The following is a 23,250-nucleotide window of genomic DNA, read 5'->3' as shown; positions in this document are numbered from 1 at the left end:
GATTTTTAATGGAAAACAGGTTTTTTGTCTTAGGTAGGGCTTAGTTGATGGAGAGCTGGGCCTGGAGTCAGCAAGACCTGAGTTCAAATCTTGCTTCAGACACTTAACTAGCTCTGTGACCCTGGGCAAGTCAATTAACCTCTGCCTGCCTTAGTTTCTTCAACTGTAAAATGGGGATGATAATAGCACCTATCGCACAGAGTTACGGTGAGGAGCAAATAAGCTGATATTTGTAAGGTGGTTAGCATAGTGCCTAGCACACAGTAGGTGTTAATAAATGCTTATTCCTCTCCCCTTTCTTTTGTTATCTCCCCTTACCCTGATCCCAGCATTTGGGGGGGACTGGAGTCCTACTTTTGCCCCTGAGTTCTTAGCTACCTGCTGTCAAAATTCCTGATGTGAACCTCCTTCTTCCTTCTACCTCTCCATCATTTGCTCTCAGAATTCTCTAAGACTGCTGTTAATAGAATATGCTTAACATTAGCCTAATGCTTGGGCTTCCTGGTAGTGCCTGCTCCTGAGACCTGCTGATCATCTGCCCCTGCTGTCTAATCGAATCCAGGACATTTCTGGTCTGGCCTACCCTGTCACTGACCCGATCTGACAGAAAGGGGCTTTCACTTCATTTTCTCTGCAGTTCCTGGGTCTCCCTCACCTACAAACACCCCCAGATGTAAAATAAATGTTTCCAGTTTCTTGACTGGAGAAGAATTGATGTGGACAACTGAACACCACGGAACAATCCAACCACATCTGGATCAAGGCCTCTGACCTGCTTTCTGGATGAAGTTTACCACATTTCTCTCATGGCTCAGACTAGCTGATTTGGTAGACTGAAGGGTGGGGGACTTGTCAAGTCTAGGTTACAGACTGGCCAGGAAGGTACCCCCTCCCCCAGCCCCAGGTCAATGGGGTAGAAAACAAAAGTGCAAAAACCAAAGTGGGAACAAAGTCGGGGCATTGTCCAATCGGAGCCTGATTTTTTTGCCAGGATTTGTCCAACTCAGAGAGGGAAGTACAAGGAAGCTTTGCCGAGCGGAGTCAGACTTGGAACAACAACACATCTGCCAAACTATGGTCAAGGAACCACAGCGGCTGCCACAGGGCTAGAAGGGAGTCTGTGAAGTGGTAGTAGCACAGAAGATGCTTGTTTGCCCAAAGGCCTCTGGGAAATGTCAGCTTGTGCTCTCCCCCATTCAAGGTTAACAGTCCTTCATGGGCACAGAGAGTGTGGCAGGGTACCAGCTTTGGTGGGCAAAGAGTAGCTCCCAAACGTGATGATTCGAGATAGAAGAAACAGAACTTAGAGGGGGAAAAGAAATCTCACAGTCATAGTTAATCATTTCTTTTTCATGAAAAATTGGGTATGGAAGCTGTTGACATCAAAATTAATTCTGACTTAAGTGAAATCTGCTGATTCCAGATGGAGTGAAATATAAGAACCTCTGTGAGAAGGTATTAGGCTACGAGTCAGAGACTTTCTTGAGTTCTACAAAAAGGCTACATCTGACACAAATCTGCATAATTAGTGCAGCAGCCCTATCTTTATAATAACCAGAGACGAGAGAAAGTAAAATTGGGCAGAGAAAGAAAGGAGATGTTTGATGGCTATGGTCTGGCTTTTGGATTTTCAAGCAAACATTTCAGAAAAAGTTGTCTGGCCATTTATGAATTTCAAAAACATGTCCCAAGTTCATATCCCTATCCCTACTGCAATGCTTGTGGCTATGTGGGTAAGTAGCCAGGTCAGTGAAAATGAGGAGGAAAGGGTACACCCAGTAGAGACATCTAGCTAGACCTCATTCTCACTCATTCTCCAATATCCCCAAGAAGATTTGAGCCCTGTGGGAAGTCAGTTATCTATAAACTGAGTTAGTGACCTGAGTTAAGTGGAGATCTCCTTCTCAGTGAGATGTTCAATCTTTTTCAACTCACTTTCATTCATGAACCACCTATGAACTGGCCTTTATCTCTATAAAGATAAAGGGAACAGATTATCCTGCAACAATCACAGGGTGGGGGAGAGGTCTCTCTCCTAGTCATTGCTGGCAAAATTCTTGCTAGAGTCCTCCCTAATAGGCTGATCCTTCACCTGGAAGATTTGCATATACCTGAGAGCCAGTGTGGCTTCAGAAAGGGCTGAGGAACAGTCGATATGGTGTTTGCTGCCTAACAACTCCAGGAGAAATGCCAGGAGCAGAACAGAGGTCTGTACACAATGTTTGTAGATCTGACCACGGCCTTTGACACTGTTAGTCATGAGGGCTTATGGAAAATTATGTCAGAATTTGGTTGCCTGGAGAAGTTCATTAGTATTGTTCATCAACTTCATGATGGCATGTTTGCCCACACTCTGGATAGCGGACAATGCTCTTGTGCCTTCCCAGTCACCAATGGAGTGAAACGAGGCTGTGTGCTTGCTCCCATGCTTTTCTGCATGATGTTTTCAGTCTTGTTGTCAAATGCTTTCAACGGGGATGAAAATGGCATCAAGGTTAACCACCATAGTGATGGTAAGTTCTTCCATTTGAAAAGGCTACAAGCCAAAGCCAAAGTGGAGGCAGTGTTGGTGCATGATTTTCTGTTTGTAGATGATTGTGCACTCAGTGTAGCCTCTGAAGCTGAGATGCAACAAAGTATGGATCAATTTTCTGCTGCCTGTGCTAATTTTGGCCTAATAATTAACACTAAAAAACACAGGAGCTCCATCAGTCACCACCACACTACCCATACATGGAACCATTGGTTACAACAAATGGAGAAGTTTTGAATGCTGTGGATAAATTCACTTACCTTGGTAGTGTACTTTCCAGGGATGTAAACACTGACAATGAGATTGACGTACACATTGCCAGAGCTAGCTCAGTGTTTGGGAGGCTCCAAAGAAAAGTTTAGGAGAGAAGAAGTATTAGACTGACTACTAAACTGAAGGTCTACTGAGCCGTTGCACTGACCTCATTGTTGTATGCCTGTGAAACATAGAGAGTACCAGTGCCATGCCAGGAAACTGAATCGCTTCCATTTGAACTCTCTTAGGAAGATTCTGAGGATCACCTGGCAGGATAAGGTACCAGACACTGAAGTCCTTGCTCAAGCTGAACTGCCAAGCATTCAAACTATCTATGCTTCAGAGAGCAAAACTCTGATGGGTTGGCCACGTTGCTCAAATGCAAAATGTATGTGTGCCAAAAAGACTCTTTTATGGAGAACTCACATGGGGCAGATGATCATATGGTGGTCATGGGAGACACTGGTACGGGACCACTCAGCATGGCGGGCCCACATCAGAAAGGATGCTGTGCTCTATAGCAAAGCAGAATTGAGATAGCACAAAGGAAACAGAGGATGCGCAAATTTGGAGTACCCACTCCAAATATTCACTTGGACTATCTGTGCCCAATCTGTGGTAGAGCATTTCACGCTCGTATTGGTCTGATCAGCCATAGTCAGACACAGTGAAACTATCTATACCCCACTCCCCAATATTTGCACATGAATACAGACATAAACCTAGATGTACACAAACTATAGCCCTCCACTATATCCGCCCTTCTTTCTGTTTTCCCTTTACAATCATCACCACCTATCTGAAACTTCCTGGTTAGAAAAGGAGCAAACAGGAGTAAGGAAAACCCATATAACAGGAACATCTTAGGGCAAAAGCACTGGAGGGAAATGGTAGTTTGGAGAGTTGGTTAATGTATATGGAGGGATCAAAAGGAGTAGTTATGAGAGAGAAAGCCTCTGAGGTCTCTGCTTACATCTCATAAAGGACTCTTGTCAGACCAGCAGAACCTCCAGGGGTGAGAGTGAAGAGGCTGCCACCATAGACAAATACTATCCCTTCAGCCTGATCTATTGACTCCGTCTGCATGATCCCTAGGAACAAATATAAAGTCCCCTGTCATTTAAAGTCCTCCACAACTTGACGGTTTCCTACCTTTCTGATTTTTCATTTAACTCTCCTCTATATACTCTAGGATCTAGTTACACTGGCCTACATACACAGTATTTACTGAACACTTCATCTCCCAACCCCCAGCCTTTGCACTGGCTGTCCCTGATGTCAGGTATGCCTTCCCCTTTCACTTCTGCCCTTAACTTCCCTGACTTTCTTCAAGACTCAGCTCAAATCTTACTCCCTGCAAGAGGCCTTTCCTAGTCTCCTGCTCCCCACTCCCTGCCCCACTTCACTGCTAAAGCTTTCACTCTGAGGTCACCTTCCGTTAATTCTGTATATACTTTGTACATACAGTTATTTCCATATTGTTCCTTCCATTAGAATGTGAGCTGTTTGAGGGCAAGGGCAAAGTTTTTCCCTTTCTTTGTATTTCCAGCACTCTGCCTGGTGCCTGGCATGGAATAACTGCTCAGCAAATGTTTGACCTTCTGCGTCAGAGGGGTTACATGGATAATAGTGATGTTAATACAAACTAAGGTTTGAGAATTCCTTAGACATGGCCCTTAGCTGGCAAACCAGAGGCAGCATGGAATACTGGAGGACAAATCCTGGGCTTGGAATCCAGTGAGTCTTGGGTTCAGATCACACATCTCCAACATATACCACTTGTGCTATCTGGAGCAAGTCACTCCATCTCTCTGAGGATGCTCCTCATCAGTAAGCTGAGAATGAAATGGGGGGGGAGGGGGCTCTACCTCACAGGGTTATTGTAAGAGTCAAATGAAAAGAATGCATCTAAAAGGAGGGTAGAGAGGAAACAAGCATTTATTAAGCACCTACTATATGCCAGACTGTGCTGAGCACTTTACAAATATTATCCCCATTTTACAGGTGAGGAAAATAAGGTAAACAGAGGTTAAGTGACTTGTCCAAGTTCCCACAACTAGTAAATGTCTGAGGCTGGATTTGAACTCAAGTCTTCCTGACTCCAGGCCCAGATCCCTATCCAATGCTGCCTCAGCAGCCTGGAAACTTTAAGGCTTTATATAAATAGAAGATTTGATGCTCATCAATAAATTCTGGAACAGGAAAAAGGAGTCCTGGCTGGGATAAGCGATAAGGGGACAATCTGGATTTGGAAAGGCCCACCCTGTGGCAGTCACAGGTACACACGTGAATATGCCCATCAGACCACAAGATGAGATGAGGGCTGCGTGGTCCCTAGTCCCATCACTGGGCCAGTCAGTGAGGGATGACAGACAAATAAAAAGAGCACCACATCCTGGTGTGTGCTAAGGGAGAGAGGAGAAAGGGGGAGAAGAAATATATTAAAAAAAAATCAGAGCACAGAGAGAAGCAGCAGTGAGCTCGTTAGAAAGTCCCTGGCTCTGCAGAGTCCTGACCTTGGTGATCCGTCTTGGTCTGGCCAGTAAGGAAGGAGATATGAAAAATGACTGAGTCAGACCCACATACACAACCTGTCTCTGATGCAGAAAGGTTAAGCCACCCACTGCTGGCTTCTTACATACATACACCCCCCCAGGGGTCATTCACCTTAGAAAGGGAAGGGAAGAGGGTGGGGTGAGCACCACAGAAGAGGTAGAAATGATGCAAAAAAGGACTTTCATTTCCTAGAGAGAAGCCGGCTATTGTTCCTTCTCTGTGGTTTAGTCACTGACAGGCTTGCTATGGAAACCAGCCTATCACCCAAGCAACCGAGCCAGGTCAGGAAACTTGCAGGCAGTGAGGAGCCCAGTCTACGCACTGAGTTTGCATCTGCTTTCCTGACGTGTAAAGACCTGGCGCTGGTGACGCAGCCACTAGAACGTGAGGCAAACGCTACGATTTCCTAAGCCCAGTACACAATGATTTGAAACACAACCTCTGAAAAGGAAACATCATTCACTAAGCTAGTGTAAAATGAGGAGTCCAGACTGTTCCTGTGAGGTGCCTCTGCTTAACAACTTTACCTTGTACAAACAGATGAATGAATGAATAATTACGGGCTTCTTGTCCTGGCGGCCACAGCCCTACGTCCACCTTGTGGGAGATGCCGGGGTCTCACAATGCTGTGACCTTCCTGTGCCTGCATTTGTATCGCCAAAAGCACCCCCCATTCCCACATCCCATCTAAACTCAGAACGCTTAGTGAAGCAGGTAGGCAGGCAGTGAGTGACCGCTGGGGCCCACGTGATGCTGACTTCTGCAAGATTTCAGGATGTAATTCACCCTGCTTTCTCTCCTTGGACCCTCTTGGTTCTCTCTCCTCTCTCCTGAATCTGTCGGCTTGGTAACATTTTCATCCTAGGGACTCTGACTCATCCCACTATCCCACCCCAATCCCCCAACATTACAGTCACTTTCCATTTCATTAGAGGCAGCATGCTGCAGAGGAAAGAGCACTGAATTTGGGAAGAAAACTCCGGTTCAGGTCTCCGCTTTGCTACTTACGAGACTGGGACCCTGGGAAAGTGACTGGGCCTCAGTCTCCTGAGCAAAATGAGAAGAATAATACATTACTGAGTTCACAGGGTGCTGTAAGAGTATGCAAGTTTATGTTGAGTTTTAAATGATTAAGTGAATGTGGGTTATTAATATTTCATAGAATGAGTCTCAGCACATAGGTGTCAGCAGACTTGGGTTCCAGTTCTACTAACTAGCTGTATGACCTTGGACAAACCACTTCACTTCTGTGGACCTCAGTATCCTCATCTATACACCGAGGGAGCCAGACCCAATGAACGCTTAAACCTGATTCTCCTCTTTGCGAACCCCAAAGTTGGCCTTTGTCCTCTATTATATTAGCATACTGACATTAGTTGCTCTGCATCACAAATGCCCTTTCCGTCTTTCTTTGAGAAATGACTGCTTTATTTAGGCTGAGCTCCAGGGCCCCACCTCCACTCTGAGGATTCCTAACTCCTTGCCTTGGTCTGTGATGCTGGTGGCTTTCTTGGAATCACAGCAGTGAGACTTGGGACTTTCTGGGGGAGGGAGGGAGGAGGATTTTCACTTCTCTCCCCTTCTCCTACCAAAAATGGTAAGTACTTCAGGTGCCAGGGCCCAGGCTCGGGATTCCCCTTGGGGACAGGTTCCTTATTGCCTTGTCAGAATGCAAGAGAGAGACATCTTCCAGATGAAGGAGAAGGCCTCTTAAAGCCAGGCAGGGCAGGCAGCGAGCTCACTCAGCTAGCCTTCTTGGGGACAGCAGCTCTCACTGCTCCACAGGCACAAAAACTCATGGACCAGTTGGCTCTCAAGGCTGCAGACATACATGGTGCTCCTAGAGATACAGACCAGACATGCCTTTTGGGGAATGGCAATAGTGAGATGGAACAATCTAAGGGAAGGAGATGATACTTTGGGCCTCACTGCTATGCCAAAAGTTCTGTCTTCCATGCCTTCTTCCCTGTTTCTCTCCTCCCCTTCAGTCATTCTGGATTCAAAGAAAGAGAATGGCTGGGGGTGGGGGTCTAAATGAACCCTAGCAATTGCTACACTGCTCTTCTCTGCAGTCCATGCACTCTCCTGGGGCTGAGGCCATATCCACTGTCTTCTGACTCCTGGGTGAAGAGGTGGGGGGTGGGGAGGTTGTCAGCTGCATTTCTGTCCCCACTGGGCCAGGAGTCTGGGATTGTTCCTCCAGAGTAGTGAGGCTCTGACAGCCCTCTCTTCCCAGGGCTTCTTCTGCTTTGATGCCCTTTGGCTTTGGCACAGATCCACCTTGATCCCCATCCCTAAGTGGGTTCTTCAGCAGTCCTACTTAATGATCCTCTGCTGAGTGCCTGCTTCCTGTGTCCAGTTCTGTGCTAGGGGCTATGGAGGGAAGAATGTATGGGTCCTAGGGTAGAGGGCATCTAGGAAGACAAGGTTTACCCTCAAGGGAGTGATGGAATTGGTGTAAGACTGTGGAGTTCAGGCTGTAGGAAAAGAGTGTGCAGTGGAGAGAGAGCAAAGCTTGGGGGCAAAGCAGGGATAGAGATAGATGGAAGGGGAGAAAGGATGGTGCAGTGGTGCTAAAATGAGGATGGGATGCTGCTCTTTGCTTCATAAAAGGAATTCTACGGGGTAAAAAGTAAAATCTAAGATCCTGGAGGGCAGGGGCTGGAATGATTGGGGCATGGTGATCAATCAATCAACAGTGAGCCCCTACACTATGATTTCTTTGCTTGTATTAAATATAAAGATTTTGTGATCAAGCAAGAGAAAATGGTAATTACAGTTGCCTGAAAAGGAAACATGAGTGGTGGGTGCCAATAGAGGCCAGTTCTCCATTTTCAGGTGCTGGTGAGGATTCCTTTCCACTGTGACTGGGACAGGCTGGGCTGGAGGTCTTTTTCCAGTGCTCAAAGAGTGATTCTGTAGGAATCCAAGACTTGGTGGGGGAGGCCAAGGAGGCAAGACCCAGCTGGGAGGATGCTGGCATCGGTACCAGACAAGGCGGGGTCTGCCTGCCTCTGAGTTCCTGGAAAGCAGGCCTGAGACTGGACAAAGTTAACTCTTGAGCAGTCTTCATTCTGGCTCCAGAAACTGCCTCTTTGGATTCCAACAGGGAACAGCTCTTTCATTCATTTTAAGCTTTCAGCAGCCCAGAGTCATTCTCATGGGGGATCATATTAACGGGGAAAGCAAAGAGTAATAGAAGAAACACTGGATTTATAACAGAGGATGTGGATTTGAGTCCTGGCCCTATTGCTTATTTACTGCACGAGTGACCTTTCTGGGCCTCAGTTTCCTCATTTGTGAAATTGTGTGTGTGTGTGTGTGTGTGTGTGTGTGTTGCATAATCTCTCTAAGGCCCTTTCAAACTCTGTTCTATAGGTAGTGAAGTGGATAGGATGTGGGGCTTAGAGTCTGGAAGACCTGGATTCAATCAGATATTTACTAGTGGTGGGGTCCTGTTTTGCCTCTCTCTGCCTCAATTTCCTCATCTATAAAATGGCAATAAAAAGGGAATCTGTCAGGGGTGTCAAGAGGACCAAATGAGACTATTTTTGTAAAAATGACTTAGTATAACATCTGGCAGATAGTAAGTGCTCTATAAATGCTAATTATTTTATTATTATTACTACTACTACAGACTTTTCCTCCCCCGATCTCATTGCTTCTACCAGTCCCACAATGGGATTATCCTTTCTCCATCCCCCATGTTTCCCTAATTACTAGGACTGGCATTCCCAGCTTCAGGGAAGCCTGGTTATTGCTGTAACTCCCAAGATGCAGGGTTCCAACATCAATGGCAGACCTGCCTGTCCTACAGCAATCCCTCCAAAAGGCGGTGCCAGAGACTGCAAAGCTGTGGTAGCTGCCATCTCTGACCAATAGGGAACCAGCCACACCACAGGGTACTTAGGAAGCTCCAGGATAGTCTTGTCTGGAGGCCACAATCTCACACCTGGCTCTTTTTTCGGAGGGGGGTGGGGCGCCTAGAGGATCTCTTAGAGTTCATGGACTACTAGAGCAATCCACCTTCATGCGTTCTCCACAGACTGAACCAACGTAGCTTTTGCTGGTGTCCTGCCTAGAGAGATGGGCAATCCACTGGGCCACCTCATGGCTCTTTCCTAAACAATAGGGGTGAGTTTCTCAAGGAACTGAGAAAGCCTGCTAGGGTAGGCTTCTGACACTCAGAACAGAGTTGCCTAAAGAGCAGGGTAAAAAGACTACAATAAATTATGTCCATTCCTTCTAGACCCTAAGACAAGAAGTGGAATGGAATGAATGAATGAGTGAAAAAGCATTTATTAAACTCTTCCTATGTGCAAAGCATTGCAGATACAACCAGAAAAATAAGACAGTCCTTACGCTCAAGGAGCTCACATTGTAATAGGGAACGGACAATATCTATAGGAGACATGCTACAAGTCAGATGGAAAGGCCTAATAGTCCTTAGGGTCTAGTGGCAGAGCAGATGTAATTTCAAACTCCGGTCCCGGCAGATCTGTTTTTAGAGGGCTTGACCAAACCCATTTGGAGTACACTTTCATCAGGAATGAACCCCATTTCCTGATTTGGGAAGTTTCCATTTCTGAAATTTGGATCAGAATAAGGGATCAAGACAGAAAGGAAAGAGAAAACCCTCATGTGAGGACTGGTTAAAGGGGATGTTTGATCTCAAGAACAGAGGACTCAGAAGGTAACCTGCTTGAGAGGTTTGGGTATTTGTGCCTTCAGTCTTGGATGCAGTGCTTTCGATGTAGCTGGTGCTTAATGAGTATTTGTTGGGTTGAACCTGGACCTGCCTATAAGTATTGAAGGGCTGCCATATGACTGAAAGATTTTATTGGTTCTGTTTGGCCTCAGAGGGTGGAAGTGGAGAGAGGGAGATTTAGGCCTGATGTAAGGAAAAACGTCCTTATTAAATAATTAAGTAAATACTTAGCCAAGAGTGCAGTGGGTTGTCATGGGAAGTAGTAGGTTCCCTCTCATCAGAGTCTTCAAGGAAGGGCTTGATTTCCATTTCTTTGGAATGTTGTAGATTCCTAATCAAATATTGGCCAAACTAGATGGCCTCTGAGATCTATCCAAACTGTGAAATTAGGTGATTCTGTGCAATGAATTCTCTTAGGTGGACAACGTAAGGGAGCACAGACTGACAGATGTTGTGTTGGGCCCATCTTGGCCACTCACTCACCAAATTTTACCCATGGGAGAAATCACTCATCCACAAGGCTTTCCATAGACCAACTTAGCTGTGTTCTGCAGGATCTGTAGCAAATCTCTTTTTGATCCTCAAGACCAAATTGCCAAAGTTCTCAGGGTTTTTTTTGGGGGGAGGGAGTATTTCTTATAGATATGTTAGACTTGGAAGGCCTCTGCCAACAGTATGGACTCAGTGTTGGTCAATGGAGTACAAAGGGTCACTGAGATTCTGTCCTGCCATGGTGGCAGTCTGAAAGAATCAACAGATATTCCTTCTGGTCTAGACCAGTGACAGATAGCTATGCCCTATAATGCAAATTGGTTTTTTAAGTCAATAAACTGAATAGCTAGTAACAATTGTTAACACAGAAACTATGGTTTATAAACCTGGGGCAAAATGCACTTATAAAATAAACAAATGGGAATTTTCACATTCAGAGTGTGGGAAGCAAACCGTAATAATAGAAGACGAACAACAATTACCTGGGTACAAATATAAATAGGGATGATCTAGTGGTCCCAGTGGTACTAAGCATATTTTAATATTTCAGTGTTCTTGGTTTGGCTTTGAAAGTGAATGGGATCCTGATACATCATGAACAACTGAAAAAAAAAATACAGAGGACCTGAGCTCTTCTTTCCTACTTAATAATGGTCAAGTACCAACAAGACAATTCCATGGACCACTTATATGAGGAAGGGGATAATGGGCATCCAGGGAAAGTAAAGAAGTCAGAGAATAGAAACAGTGACATGCGCAGAGTAACCAAAGAAGCAGAGACCAAGTGGTCACTGACTATAAAGGATGACCTCTGGAAGGTGCCTCCATAGGGAGCTGTTCATAATGGGTTAGATGATTTCGCAAAATGGGTTAGGAGGTAAATGAACCCAGGGGAGTTGAGGCCTCTGAGAAAATGACCAAAAGCCTGCTATCAGTGGAATAGCTGCTTCAGGATTTGTGCCCTGCTGTGGTATATGGCAGACTCTGTGACTTAGTGGGAGGTTTCCCCTCTCCTGAACTAGCCCAGGCTGTGGGTACCTTGTTGACTTAGACATCTCACTCGGGGGATGTTGTGTAATGTCACAGTGACCCAGGACTGATTATCTCTCTGTCCATTCCCTCCCTTGCTTTCAAGGATGGGAGATCACGAGACTCACTGTGTGGTCCCTTCTTTGGTCTATTTGGGACATATTTGTCCATCTGGGGTAAGGTGGGGAGAATGTGTTTCTAGGGGAACTGAGTGCGGACGGGTTTCCTCCTTTTTTTCTTGCTCTGCTTTTGGCATCCCGATTCTATTTCTCTCAGTCCTTCTCCTCCTCCTGGGTTCCACTTTGCTGTTTGTCTGCTGCTCGCTTCTCTAACCTCAGTGTCGTATTTCTATATCCTGTTCCTCATCCTCCCTCGCAAAGCCGTCACCACCCTTGGGAACATCTGATGACCATTATGCTGAGCAAAGTGTCCCGCCCAAAGGGTACTGTCCTTGACCATTCTGAATGGAGAAGGGTCCTTGGTGAAGGCACCTTGGGCCCAGCTCATAGCACCTTCTACTCCCAAGCCAATGCTCTAGAACCAGCAGCTGGGGTTGATTTGTAAATACTTGTAAAAGGAGAGAGAAAGCTCAGAAGGGGCAGAGCAGCACAAGGCTGTCCAAATCCTCTCCCTGCAAGACAAGACAGCGCTTGATCAGTCTGGGAAGGCAGCACATGAAAAAACAGAAAATCTCCCCTTTGGGATGGTGCTATCAATGTTACAAAAGACACATGTATTTTTCTGTCTGTTTCCAAGGACAGGTTGACATCTTTTGAATTTTCCCACAAAAAACAAAAACAAAACCTGAAAACTGATCCAGAGATTGCTGACTTGAAGATCGATGAGTCAACATGTATGGACAGGGAACCACAAGGCATCTGGCCCTGTGCTGGGTACTGTGGACCAGATAAAAGGAGACTCAGTTCTTACTCTCAAGGAATATATAGGTTAGTTAGGGAGATAGGATTTAATCATGTGAAACATTGGACAGAAAAGGCACAATTAGGATCTAATGCTGATGGTGGTAAAGCTTGTTAGGGCTACAAAAGTTCAGAAAAGGGAGAGATTGCCAAGAGGTACAACAGCAAACTATATACAGCTCCAAAAGGAGGGGAAGGGACTTCCTGCTCTAACACTCAAAACTGTTTGGCAAAATCCACCAGGAATTAAACCTGAATAATGTGGAGAAACCCTGGCCTTGAAGCCAGCTCCCTAAGGAAGAGCAATAGACAAATATTCATATTAAGGCATTTATTTTCCTCGTCCTTAAAAGCAGAAACTAGCATAACACACTGAACCTCTGGGGCTTCATTCAATCCTATCTATGACCTTGTTTTCTTAGTCACCAGAAATCTATTTGTACTGGGAGAAAAATCTTTTTTTTCTAAATGTCACAGATGGGCCAGAGGAAAGTACGAGGGCTTGGAGAAGACTTCATGAATTAGGTGGAAAAAATGGCTGTGAAGCCCCTCAGTCTGTCCAATTCCAGTAATACAAAGATCCCAGCCTCCCCCATGAGGCCCTGCTTTTAGGAGCTTGGCCCCTGGTGCTCAACTGTCTGGCTCTCCTCATTGAAGGAGTTTGACAATAGGTGGCACATACAATGTAGACCCTGGGCTTCACTCCATGCAAGTGTACCTTCCCCAGTCTAGGGGACTGGGTACCAAGAAGAAGACCACATGGGACATGGATGTGTTTCTCCAAGCTCTTTGCTTCTGTGCAGCACCTGCACTTATGTGTGAAAGACCTGGAAGAAGCTACACAGACAACTGGCTGGGTCTACTATAAATTTAGGCTATTTAATCTTGTAAAACTTTAAAAATAATGGGAGGCGGGCAGATAGAGGAATGAGAGAGAAGACTGCCTGGGTATAGCCTTCTTTGGTTAGATACTACAAAGAAGAGCCACAAAGAAGGATGAAGAACAATACAGATACCTGGAAATTCATGGGAGACAATAACTAAGACAGGAACCCATAGTAAAGCCCATGGTCTCAATTGTCCATAGACATATGCCCAAAGTTTAAGGATCCAATGACAGACATTAAGAGTTCCAATGCAAATAAGCAAATTTGATCTCCTTGGTATCACTGAGACTTGTTGGGATGAAACCTATGTGTGGATCATGGCTTTGGATGGACATAATGGATTCAGAAGGGACAGGCTAGAGCAGCACTGAACATTACAAGGCATACTCGTGTGAGGAAGCCCAGGAGGAATAAGAGGGAGGAAGTATGATGGTTAAGGTCAGTGGAGGGAGAAACAAGTGATTCTGTCACTGGCAAATACTACAGACCTGGACTGAAAAGGAAGATGGAAGAGGAGTTTGGGAAGCATTATAAGTCTTGGACAGAGGCGTGTGCTGATAGGGTACCTCAGTTATGCAGATGGCTTTGCGAACTCTCTCTCTGATCAAAGCACCTTGACTTGCCTTAACATTCATGTCATTCTTCAAAAGGTAGAGGAACCAATAAGGGAAATTATCACTAACTAACACAGAAGAACTTGCAGCTGAGGTAGAAATGATGGGAGCTTTGGGGGTAGGTGACCACACAATCCTTAGGTTTGTGATAGAGGAGTGACAATCTGGGCCCATTCTGACATGCACCCTAGATTTGGTAGAAGCAGAATTCAAATGGTTCAGAAGGAAGATTGGTGGGGTACTAGGGAGAGAAATGATTCAGAGAAGGTCAGCCCAGATGGATGGGAGGTCCTGAAGAATGAAATTCTGAAGACACAAAGGGAAGCAATTCCAATTCCATTCCAAATAGGATTTGTCTGAAGAGATCAATATGGATATGACAGGGAATTCACCAACCAAGACTAGAGCAAAACCAGGTGAAAGAAGATGAAGGGCATGGTTCACTCCTATCAGGGATACAAAAGCTCAGAATGAACTAAGGTTGGCAAGGGAAGCTAAGGACAAAAAGGATTTTTTTTTTAAAGTTATATTAGGAGGAAAAGGAGGATCGGATGGATGCTTGGGGTAGGACAGGATAATGATAACTGACAATAAAGAGGAAGAATTGCTCAATTTCTATTTTATTTGTTTTTTCTTAAAGGGCAAACATTCCAAACCCTTCCTCCTGGAAATAATGTAACAAAGATGACTAACAGGGAGCTAGTTGGAGAGCACCCAGTTACCCTTGATGAATTCAAGTTGCTTGGCCCAGATAAACTGTCCTCTGGTCCTGAAAGAACCGGCAGGTGGGACTACTGAGTTACCGTCAAAGATATTTTAAAGAAAATCATGGAAAACATGAGAATTATCACCAGATTGGAAAAGGGACATTGTCTCCATTTTCAAAAAAGAGAAGTGAAGAGAGCATATAGGCTACAGATCAGACAGCATACGTGACTTTGGTTCTTGGAAAAAAATAGAATGCATTATTAAAGAGATGGCTGGAGAGATGTTTAGAAAGAGCTAAAAACAGGTCACCAAAGCCTAACGTCATTTTTTTTGACAGTCAATAAACACTTACTAAGCATCTACTGTCTGTCAGGCACTGTACTAAGTGCTGGGGAACTGGTGGATGAGGGAAATGCTGTGAATCTGGGGATCTTAGTGTCCTGCCAGCCCCATAGGAGCCAGCAGAGTGCTGTGGCCACCAAGAAAGCCATGAAGTCTTAGTCTGAATGAAGTGAGGTCAGAGCTTCCAGGATTAGGGAGGTATGGACACTCTACTCCTCCTTCCACAGACCACACTAGAGGACTGTGTTCAATTGTGGGCATCATGGTTGAGGACGGACATTGATAAGCTGGAGAGTGCCCAGAGCTAGAATGGTGAAAGGCCTTGAGTCAATGTCATATGAGGATCCATCGAGAGAAGTGGGAGTGATATACTTGGAGAAGACTCAGAGGGGACATGATTGCTGTCTATGTATTTGAAGAGCTAACTAGATTCACTCCTTTTGGCTCAGGGGAGCCCACACAGAAGCAATGGCCAAACCAGAAGCAATGGCAATAAGTTACAAAGAAATAGTGTCCTGCCTCAAGGGACGCTGTGTTTCCCTTCCTTGGAGGTCTTCTGGCAGAAGCTGGACCACTCTTGTAGGTTATGCTATTACAATGGGAGTTCCTTTTCATGTCTGGGTTGGCTGAGATTAGTTGTTGAGATTTATCCCAATTCTTAAATTCAGCAGCTCTGTAATATCACCTGGGCCCTCACTGCAGCAAGGAATTTCCTTTGACTCCTCCCTGACTGTCCCATTGCCCACAGAGGCTATTCTCAATCTTTACTTCTCAAGCTTTCCGTACCTCTCCCTCCCTTCACACTCTCAGTTGAGTACCTTGTCTCACATTTGACTGAGAAAGCAGAAGTTGTTTGCCATGAGCTCCCTCTTCTCTCTTCTCCATCTCAAAAGCCTTTGGCATCACCTGCCATTCCTTGTTAAAGATTTGGATCTTCTCACTGAGGCCAATTTCTCTCCATGTGCTCTGGCCCTCCACTTCTCCTCTCTTCTCCAGCAGACTGACCCCACAATCCTCTCTTCTCTCCAATCTTCTACCTCTCCTCATCTATTGGTTCCCTCTCTGCTGCCTATCAGCACTACCAAATATCCCTCATCCTAAAAAAAAAAAAAAACCAAACACCAATCCTCCAGCTACCGTACCATATCTCTCCTTCCTTTCTCAACCAAGCTGAGACACAGGAAAAGTGGTCCGTGCCTATTGCTTCCACTTCCTGGACTCTTCTGGCTTAGGCTTTCAACCACAATGTTCAACTGAAGCTGTTCTTTCCAATGTTACCAGTGACCTTATAATTGCCGAATCTGATGGGCTCTTCTCAGTCCTCATCCTTCTTGACCTCTCTGCAGCATCTGGCACAACTTCCTTGGTTTCTGTGACATTGTTCTCTCTTGGCTCTCCTCCTCCACGTCTGCCTCAGTCTCCTTTGCAGGACCTCTGCGTGGGCATACTCCCAAAGCTCTATTCTGGCCCTTCTCTCTCTATATATTCTCACCTGGTGACCTAAACAGCTTCCAAGGGTTATCATCTCTATGGAGAGGACTCCCAGATCTCTCTTTGCAGCCCTTAGTGTCTTTCACATAGCTCTAGTCCCATGTCACCAATTCCCTATTGGGCATTTCAAACTGGGTGTCCAGAGTCACTTCAAACTCAACATGTCCTAGAGAGAACTCATTATCTCTCCCTCCCCCCAAGCCTCTCTTCCAAAGTCCCCTACTTCTATCAAGAGGATCTCTATCCTTCCAGTCTCCTAGGTTTTGAAATCTTGGTATTATCCCTGACTCCTTATTTTCTCTCACCCTATTTTTCCAGTGAACTGCTAATTCTTGTCATTTTTATTTCTAGGACATATCTCCAGTACAACTGGAGAGATCCCCTTCACCTCATCTCCTTCCCCAAACCCTCCTCCACCTAGCTGCCAAAGTGGTTTTCCTACAGTGCAGGCCTGACCAGCTCATTTCTCTGTTCATTAACTCTGGTGACTCTCTATTGCCTCTAAGATCACATTGAAATTCTTCTATTGGTCAAGGAAAGTCCTTCACAGCCAGATTCAGACTCACCTTTCCAGTTTTTGGAGGCTTTACTGCCCTTCCTACATTCTGTGGCCCAGCCAAACAGGTTTCCTCAGTCTTCTCCCTCTCCCCACTCCTCCCCCTCGAGCGCGTGCGCACACACACACACACACACACACACACACACACGTCACTCAATTCTGTGCATTGCATCTACAATGCCCTCTCCTCTTCATCTATCTCTTAGAATCCCTGGCTGCTTGAAGACTCAGCTCAAGTACTGCCTCCTACGTGAAGTCCTTCCTGATTGCCCCTGGCATCTAATGCCCTCTCTCCCCAAACGATATCATATTCATCTTGCAAAGAGGATGTCCCAAAAGTCTTAGTGTGAGTCAAAAAGGTCTACAATTCTGTACACATTCATCTGGGCACACAGCATCTCTGCCAGTGGAGCACGAGCTCCTTGAAGACAGGGGTGATTTCATTGTTGCTTCTGAATTCCCAGCATTTCACTCAGGGCCTGGCCACCATGTGATCACCTGCCCCATGCAAGTTCTCCATTAAGTAGTCTTTTTGGCAACCATACATTTTGCATTCAAAGAACGTGACCAGCCCATCGGAGTTGTGCTCTCTGAAGCACAGTTTGAATGCTTAGCAGTTCAGCTTGAGCAAGGACTTCAGTGTCTGCTACCTTATCCTGCCAGGTGATCCTCAGAATCTTCTTAAGACAGTTCAAATGGAAGAAATTCAGTTTCCTGGTATGGTTCTGGTAGACTATCCATGTTTCACAGGCATACAACAATGAGGTCAGCACAATGGTTCTGTAGACCTTCAGTTTGGTAGTCAGTCTAATACCTCTTCTCTCCCAAACTTTTCTTCGGAGCCTCCCAAACACTGAGTTAGCTCTGGCAATGCGTGCATCAACCTCATTGTCAATGTTTACATCCCTAGAAAGTACACTACCAAGGTAAGTGAACTTATCCACAGCATTCTCCATTTGTTGTAACTGATAATTCCACGTATGGATGGTGTGGTGGTGGCTGACAGAGCACCTGTGTTTTCTTGGTGTTAATTATTAGGCCAAAATTAGTACAGGCAGCAGAGAACTGATCACACTGCTCACCTCCTGGTGTGAGGAAGGGGGCTAGAAAAGGTGTCCTAAACATTGTCTGCTTACCCAACCCTGGCCTGATTACTGCAGCAGGCAGGGAATCCCACTCTGCAATTGAAACACAAAAAAAATGCACAAAATGTACAGAAATATGTGCAAAAATGATTCCACTCACCATCAGCACATGGAATGTGCGTGCACTTATAGACAACACAAAATCCAGTACACCTAAAAGACTAATTGCTCTTGTTGCAAGAGAACTCAACAAGTATCGCATTCAAATAGCAGCCCTGAGTGAAAGAAGATTGGTAAATGAAGGCCAGCTTACTGAAGTTGGAGCTGGATATACATTTTTCTGGAATGGGCACAGTGAAAGGGAGCGCCGTGAAGCTGGCAAGGAATATGTAATCAAAACTAATCTAATCAGCAAACCGATATGCCTGCCAAAAGGAGTGAATGACAGGCTCATGACAATGTGATTGTCACTTGCAGGAAAACGCCATGCCACTATCATCAGTGCCTATGCTCCCACCATGACAAACCCTGATGAAGTTAAAGAAAAATTTTATGAAGACCTAGAGACCCTTATCATCAATGTGCCAAAAGAGGACAAGCTTATCATTCTGGGTGACTTTAATGCTAGAGCAGGCTCAGACTACCAGACTTGGCAGGGAGTCCTAGGGAGGAATGGAGTTGGAAATAGCAACAGCAATGGTCATTTATTGCTGAAAACTTGTGCATCACATAACCTTCCCATCAGTAACACTGTTTTCTGTTTACCTAAATGCAATAAAACTTCATGGATGCACCCTTGCAGCAAATCTAATAGACTATGTAATTGTAAGGAGAAGCACAGACAAGATGTGAGAGTGACAAAGGCAACATGTGGTGCAGAGTGCTAGACTGATCATAGACTTATCCTTTCCAAGCTAAATATCTGAATTCATCAAAAGTGCCGCCTCCAAGGCAAAATGCCTACAAATTAATGTCAGACAAATTAGAGCTCTTCTCTGAGCATGAACAGTTTGTTGCTGACTTGGAGGGAAAGTTGAGCCAACACATAGTTGGCAACAGTGGAGCAGAAAAGGAGTGGGCAGCTTTCAGAGATTTGGTGTATAGCACTGCATTTGCTCAATTGGGTCAGAACACTTGCAAACACAAAGACTGGTTTGATGAAAATGATGGGGAAATTCAGAAGCTGCTAAATGAAAAACGAGAACTCCATAGGCTATACCAGCAGGATGGTTCATCCCCCTCTAAGAAGACAGCATTTAATTCCATCAAAAGCAGAGTACAAGCAAAGCTTAGAGAGATGCAGGATTCCTGGCTCACTAAGAAGGCAGATGAAATTCAGTTTTATGCTGATAGTAACAATCCAAAGCACTTTTATGATTCCCTGAAAGCTATTTATGGACCAAAAACCTATGGTGCATCACTACTACTCAGTTTGGATGGAGCCACATTGATTAGTGATAAGGACAGGATCCTAGAGAGATGGACTGAACACTTCCATAGTGTTCATCATCAATTAATGCTGAGGCCATTGACCATTTACCTCAGGTTGAAGTCAATCCCTCCTTAAGTGAACTTCCAACTGAAGAGGTTTTGAGTGCCATTAGGCTCCTTTCATGTGGCAAAGCACCTTGTGTTGATTCTGTTCCAGCTGAGATTAGTAGGGGGACCATTGCTTATGCAAAAGTTGACTGAAATTTTCCAGGTTATATGGCAAGAGAAGGTTATCCCCCTAGAGTTCAAGGATGCCTCCATTGTCCATCTCTATAAAGATAAGGGGAATAGACTGTCCTGCAACAATCACAGGGGGATCTCTCTCTTAGTCATTGCTGGCAGAATTCTTGCTAGAGTCCTCCTTAATAGGCTGATCCTTCACCTGGAAGATGGGCATATACCTGAGAGCCAGTGTGGCTTCAGAAAGGACTGAGGAACAGTCGATATGGTGTTTGCTGCCTGACAACTCCAGGAGAAATGCCAGGAGCAGAACAGAGGTCTGTACACAACGTTTGTAGATCTTAAAAAGGCCTTTGATACTGTTAGTCATGAGGGCTTATGGAAAATTATGTCAAAATTTGGTTGCCTGGAGAAGTCTGTACGTCAATTTCATAATGGCATGTTTGCCCGCATTCTGGATAATGGACAATGCTCTTGTGCCTTCCCAGTCATCAATGGAGTGAAACAGGGCTGTGTGCTTGCTCTCATGCTTTTCTGCATGATGTTTTCAGCCATGCTGTCAAATGCTTTCAATAAGGATGAACACAGCATCAAGTTCAACCACCATAGTGATGGTAAGTTCTTCAATTTGCAAAGGCTACAAGCCAAGACCAAAGTGGAGGGAGTGCTGGTTCATGATTTTCTGTTTGCAGATAATTGTGCACTCAATGCAGCCTATGAAGCTGAGATGCAACAAAATATGTATCAATTCTCTGCTGCCTAGGTCTCCTGTGCCTTGCACGGAGTAGGTGCTTAATAAATGCTTGTTGAGTTACACTGAGTTCTGGTCTGGCAGGACCTGTCAGAGTTTGTGACTCGCTGCCATGACCTTTCAGAATGTTATGATTAAACTCTAACAGTTAACTTCCCCAGTGTTGGAATTTTTGATTCTTTTCTTTCCCTCTAGCTATTCTTTTGCCCTTTCTAACTCCAAGGGCATTTTATCAAAAGTTTGTTATCTCCATGATCCCCTCCCTTCTCTTTCTGGATGATGGTCTGGCTCTAGAACTTCATAATTTGGGAGCTGAAAACTTAGTTATCATTTAGTCTAAGGGATCTTAACCTGGGACCCATGAACTTAAAAAAAAAAAGTTGATAACTATTTCAATTGGTGTCCTTTGCCATTGTATGTGTTTAAAAACATTGTTTTGAGAGGTCTCTGAAGGCATCACTATATTTCCCAAGGGGTTCATGACATAAAAGAGGTCAAGAATTCCTGATTAGTCCAAATCACTCATTTTTACAGATGAAAGAGAGGTGAAAGAACTCCTCAAAGTCACACAATTAGTGGTACCTTAAGGTCCAGAAGTGTTATTCTATGAATCCCTCATTCCCTCCTCTCACTAAGGCTGGTATGAGTCGTCTTATCAAAGGGACCCCTTCCACTGATGCCTAAGATCATCATAAGCTGAGATTTTCCCAATGGGATGCCAGGTTTTAAGTCTCAGGGGGAGGGGGAAGTACCATTTGGAAGAGACGCAGATGAGATCAGCAGAAAGATAAATAAAAATCCCAAGACAACAAAGGCTCTCTAAGCAGAAGAGTAGCTGAGCCAAGGCTGAGTCAGCCATCTGGTCATGAACCCTGACCCTAACTACAGCTCCCTTTTCACAGGCTATAGGCACCCTGACTCTTCCAGAATCATCTGTTCATCGCTTTCATTCTAGTAATAGGCATGAAGTACTGTGGGGCTCATCTAGAGTCAAGTTTTACTCTTATCTGGTCCACTTATAGAGAAAACAGCACAGAGTAGTGAACAGGGATTAGCCTTGGAGTAAGATGATCTGGGACTGAATCTTAGCTTTGTTATTCATTATCTGTGGGACCTTGGGAAAGTCACTTAATTTCTACAGGCCTCAGTTTTCTCCCCTATAAAATGAAGGGATTAGTCTAAGTGACCTACCTCTAAGCTCCCTTTCTGCTTTAAATCTACATATGAAGGGTCTTGTGATAGGTTAATACTCAGGTCACTACTTTTAAGAGCCTTGAGTCATCAAGAAAACATGCTCTGCGGTCTAATATTGGATTTCTTCCTATGTAAGAAAAGTGAAAAAGAAGCAGATGCTGTTGAGTTATCCCCTTCCCATCTTACTTTCTCCAATCCCCCGAAAGAAACGCATCTATACTCAGCCTTCATTACAAAGACTTTTATGAACTCTAAGTCCTTTTCCTGGGTCTGTAGCACTGTTTCGCCCCCGAGAAATGCCCACCCCCATCTGCAAGCCAGTATTAAGGATCTCTTCTTTTATGCATCTTTGGAAAAGGGGACATATTTTAGAACTGAGATCCCCATTTTCGGCTTATTTAATTATTTAATTAAATTAAAGCAAGAAAAGAAAATCATTCTGTCCTGCCAGTGACCATAATATTGCTACTCCTTATGACCTCCTCTTTTCTGCTCCCAGTATCAGCACAATATTCTCTACTTTATGCCTTGACAGATGAAAAAACAATCACAGACCATTGCAGCCTCCGCCTGACTGAAAGGCGAGATCTCAGCTACTTGGCACGGAGTTTTTGGGGGAAACAGAATGTGAATGGAATTTGCTCAGTTTCAGACAGTTTGGTTTCCAGGAGCAGTAGTGGTCTCTGAAGGGTTTCTACACTACACTGGATGGTGGTGTTACTGAAGTGGGCAGGGCTAATAGTTGGGGAGAGAGGGAGGAAACTGTTCTCTGAGCCCAAGGGTAACTGACATTGTCTCAAAGGACAGCGGTATTTTTTAGCTGTTGAAAGATGTAGTGGAGAGAATGCTGGATTTAGGCTCAGAACACATGGATTCAGATTCCAACTTTGAGACTTATTAGCTATATGAGCTTGGGACAAATCACTTCATCCTTCTTGGCCTAAATTCCTTATGTGTAAATTAGAGAATTGAACTAGATGACTTCTATTGTCCTTTCCAGCTCTAAATTTTGTGGTCATGTAAATATCCTGGTATCAAGCAAATCTTTATCAGATGCAGACCAGACTCTAGAATCAGTCCCTTTGGGTCTTCCAAATACTATTATGAGGACTTGGTATCCAAGAGCACTCAGCAACTGACCATCAAGATGAAAACTGAAGATGTGGGGAACTCTATGCATGCTGAGCCCCAGGCAACTGACCAACGGGGAGGGTGCCATTTCAAGACCTAGTTCCTAGGCCAGTCTCCAGTTCCTACTCTCTGTTCAGGGGGCTACAGCTGTTGGATATTGTCACTGCTGTGTATGTGCATCTGACCGAAAGCCTGTTCCAAATAAATCAAACATAAAAATAGCACTATCAAGGCTTAGGGGTCCCTTAGGGGTCACCATTCATTATCCGGCCTCAGGTACTCAATTGAGAAAGACTCTCATTTAGTCCTCAGTCTATTTTCTTA

At 44.8% G+C, this 23,250-nt stretch overlaps 1 protein-coding gene across 2 annotated transcripts in view; it reads right to left on the bottom strand.

The window, feature by feature from the left end:
* Window positions 1–23,250, bottom strand: part of THADA (THADA armadillo repeat containing) — a 433,436-nt gene that overhangs the window by 40,808 nt on the left and 369,378 nt on the right. The window lies entirely within an intron of this gene.

This window comes from Notamacropus eugenii, chromosome 1 (assembly GCF_028372415.1).
Source record: "Notamacropus eugenii isolate mMacEug1 chromosome 1, mMacEug1.pri_v2, whole genome shotgun sequence".
NCBI classification, from domain to species: domain Eukaryota; kingdom Metazoa; phylum Chordata; class Mammalia; order Diprotodontia; family Macropodidae; genus Notamacropus; species Notamacropus eugenii.
The sequence above is the reverse complement of the archived record's forward strand: the minus strand, read 5'-3'. Positions and strand labels throughout refer to the sequence as shown.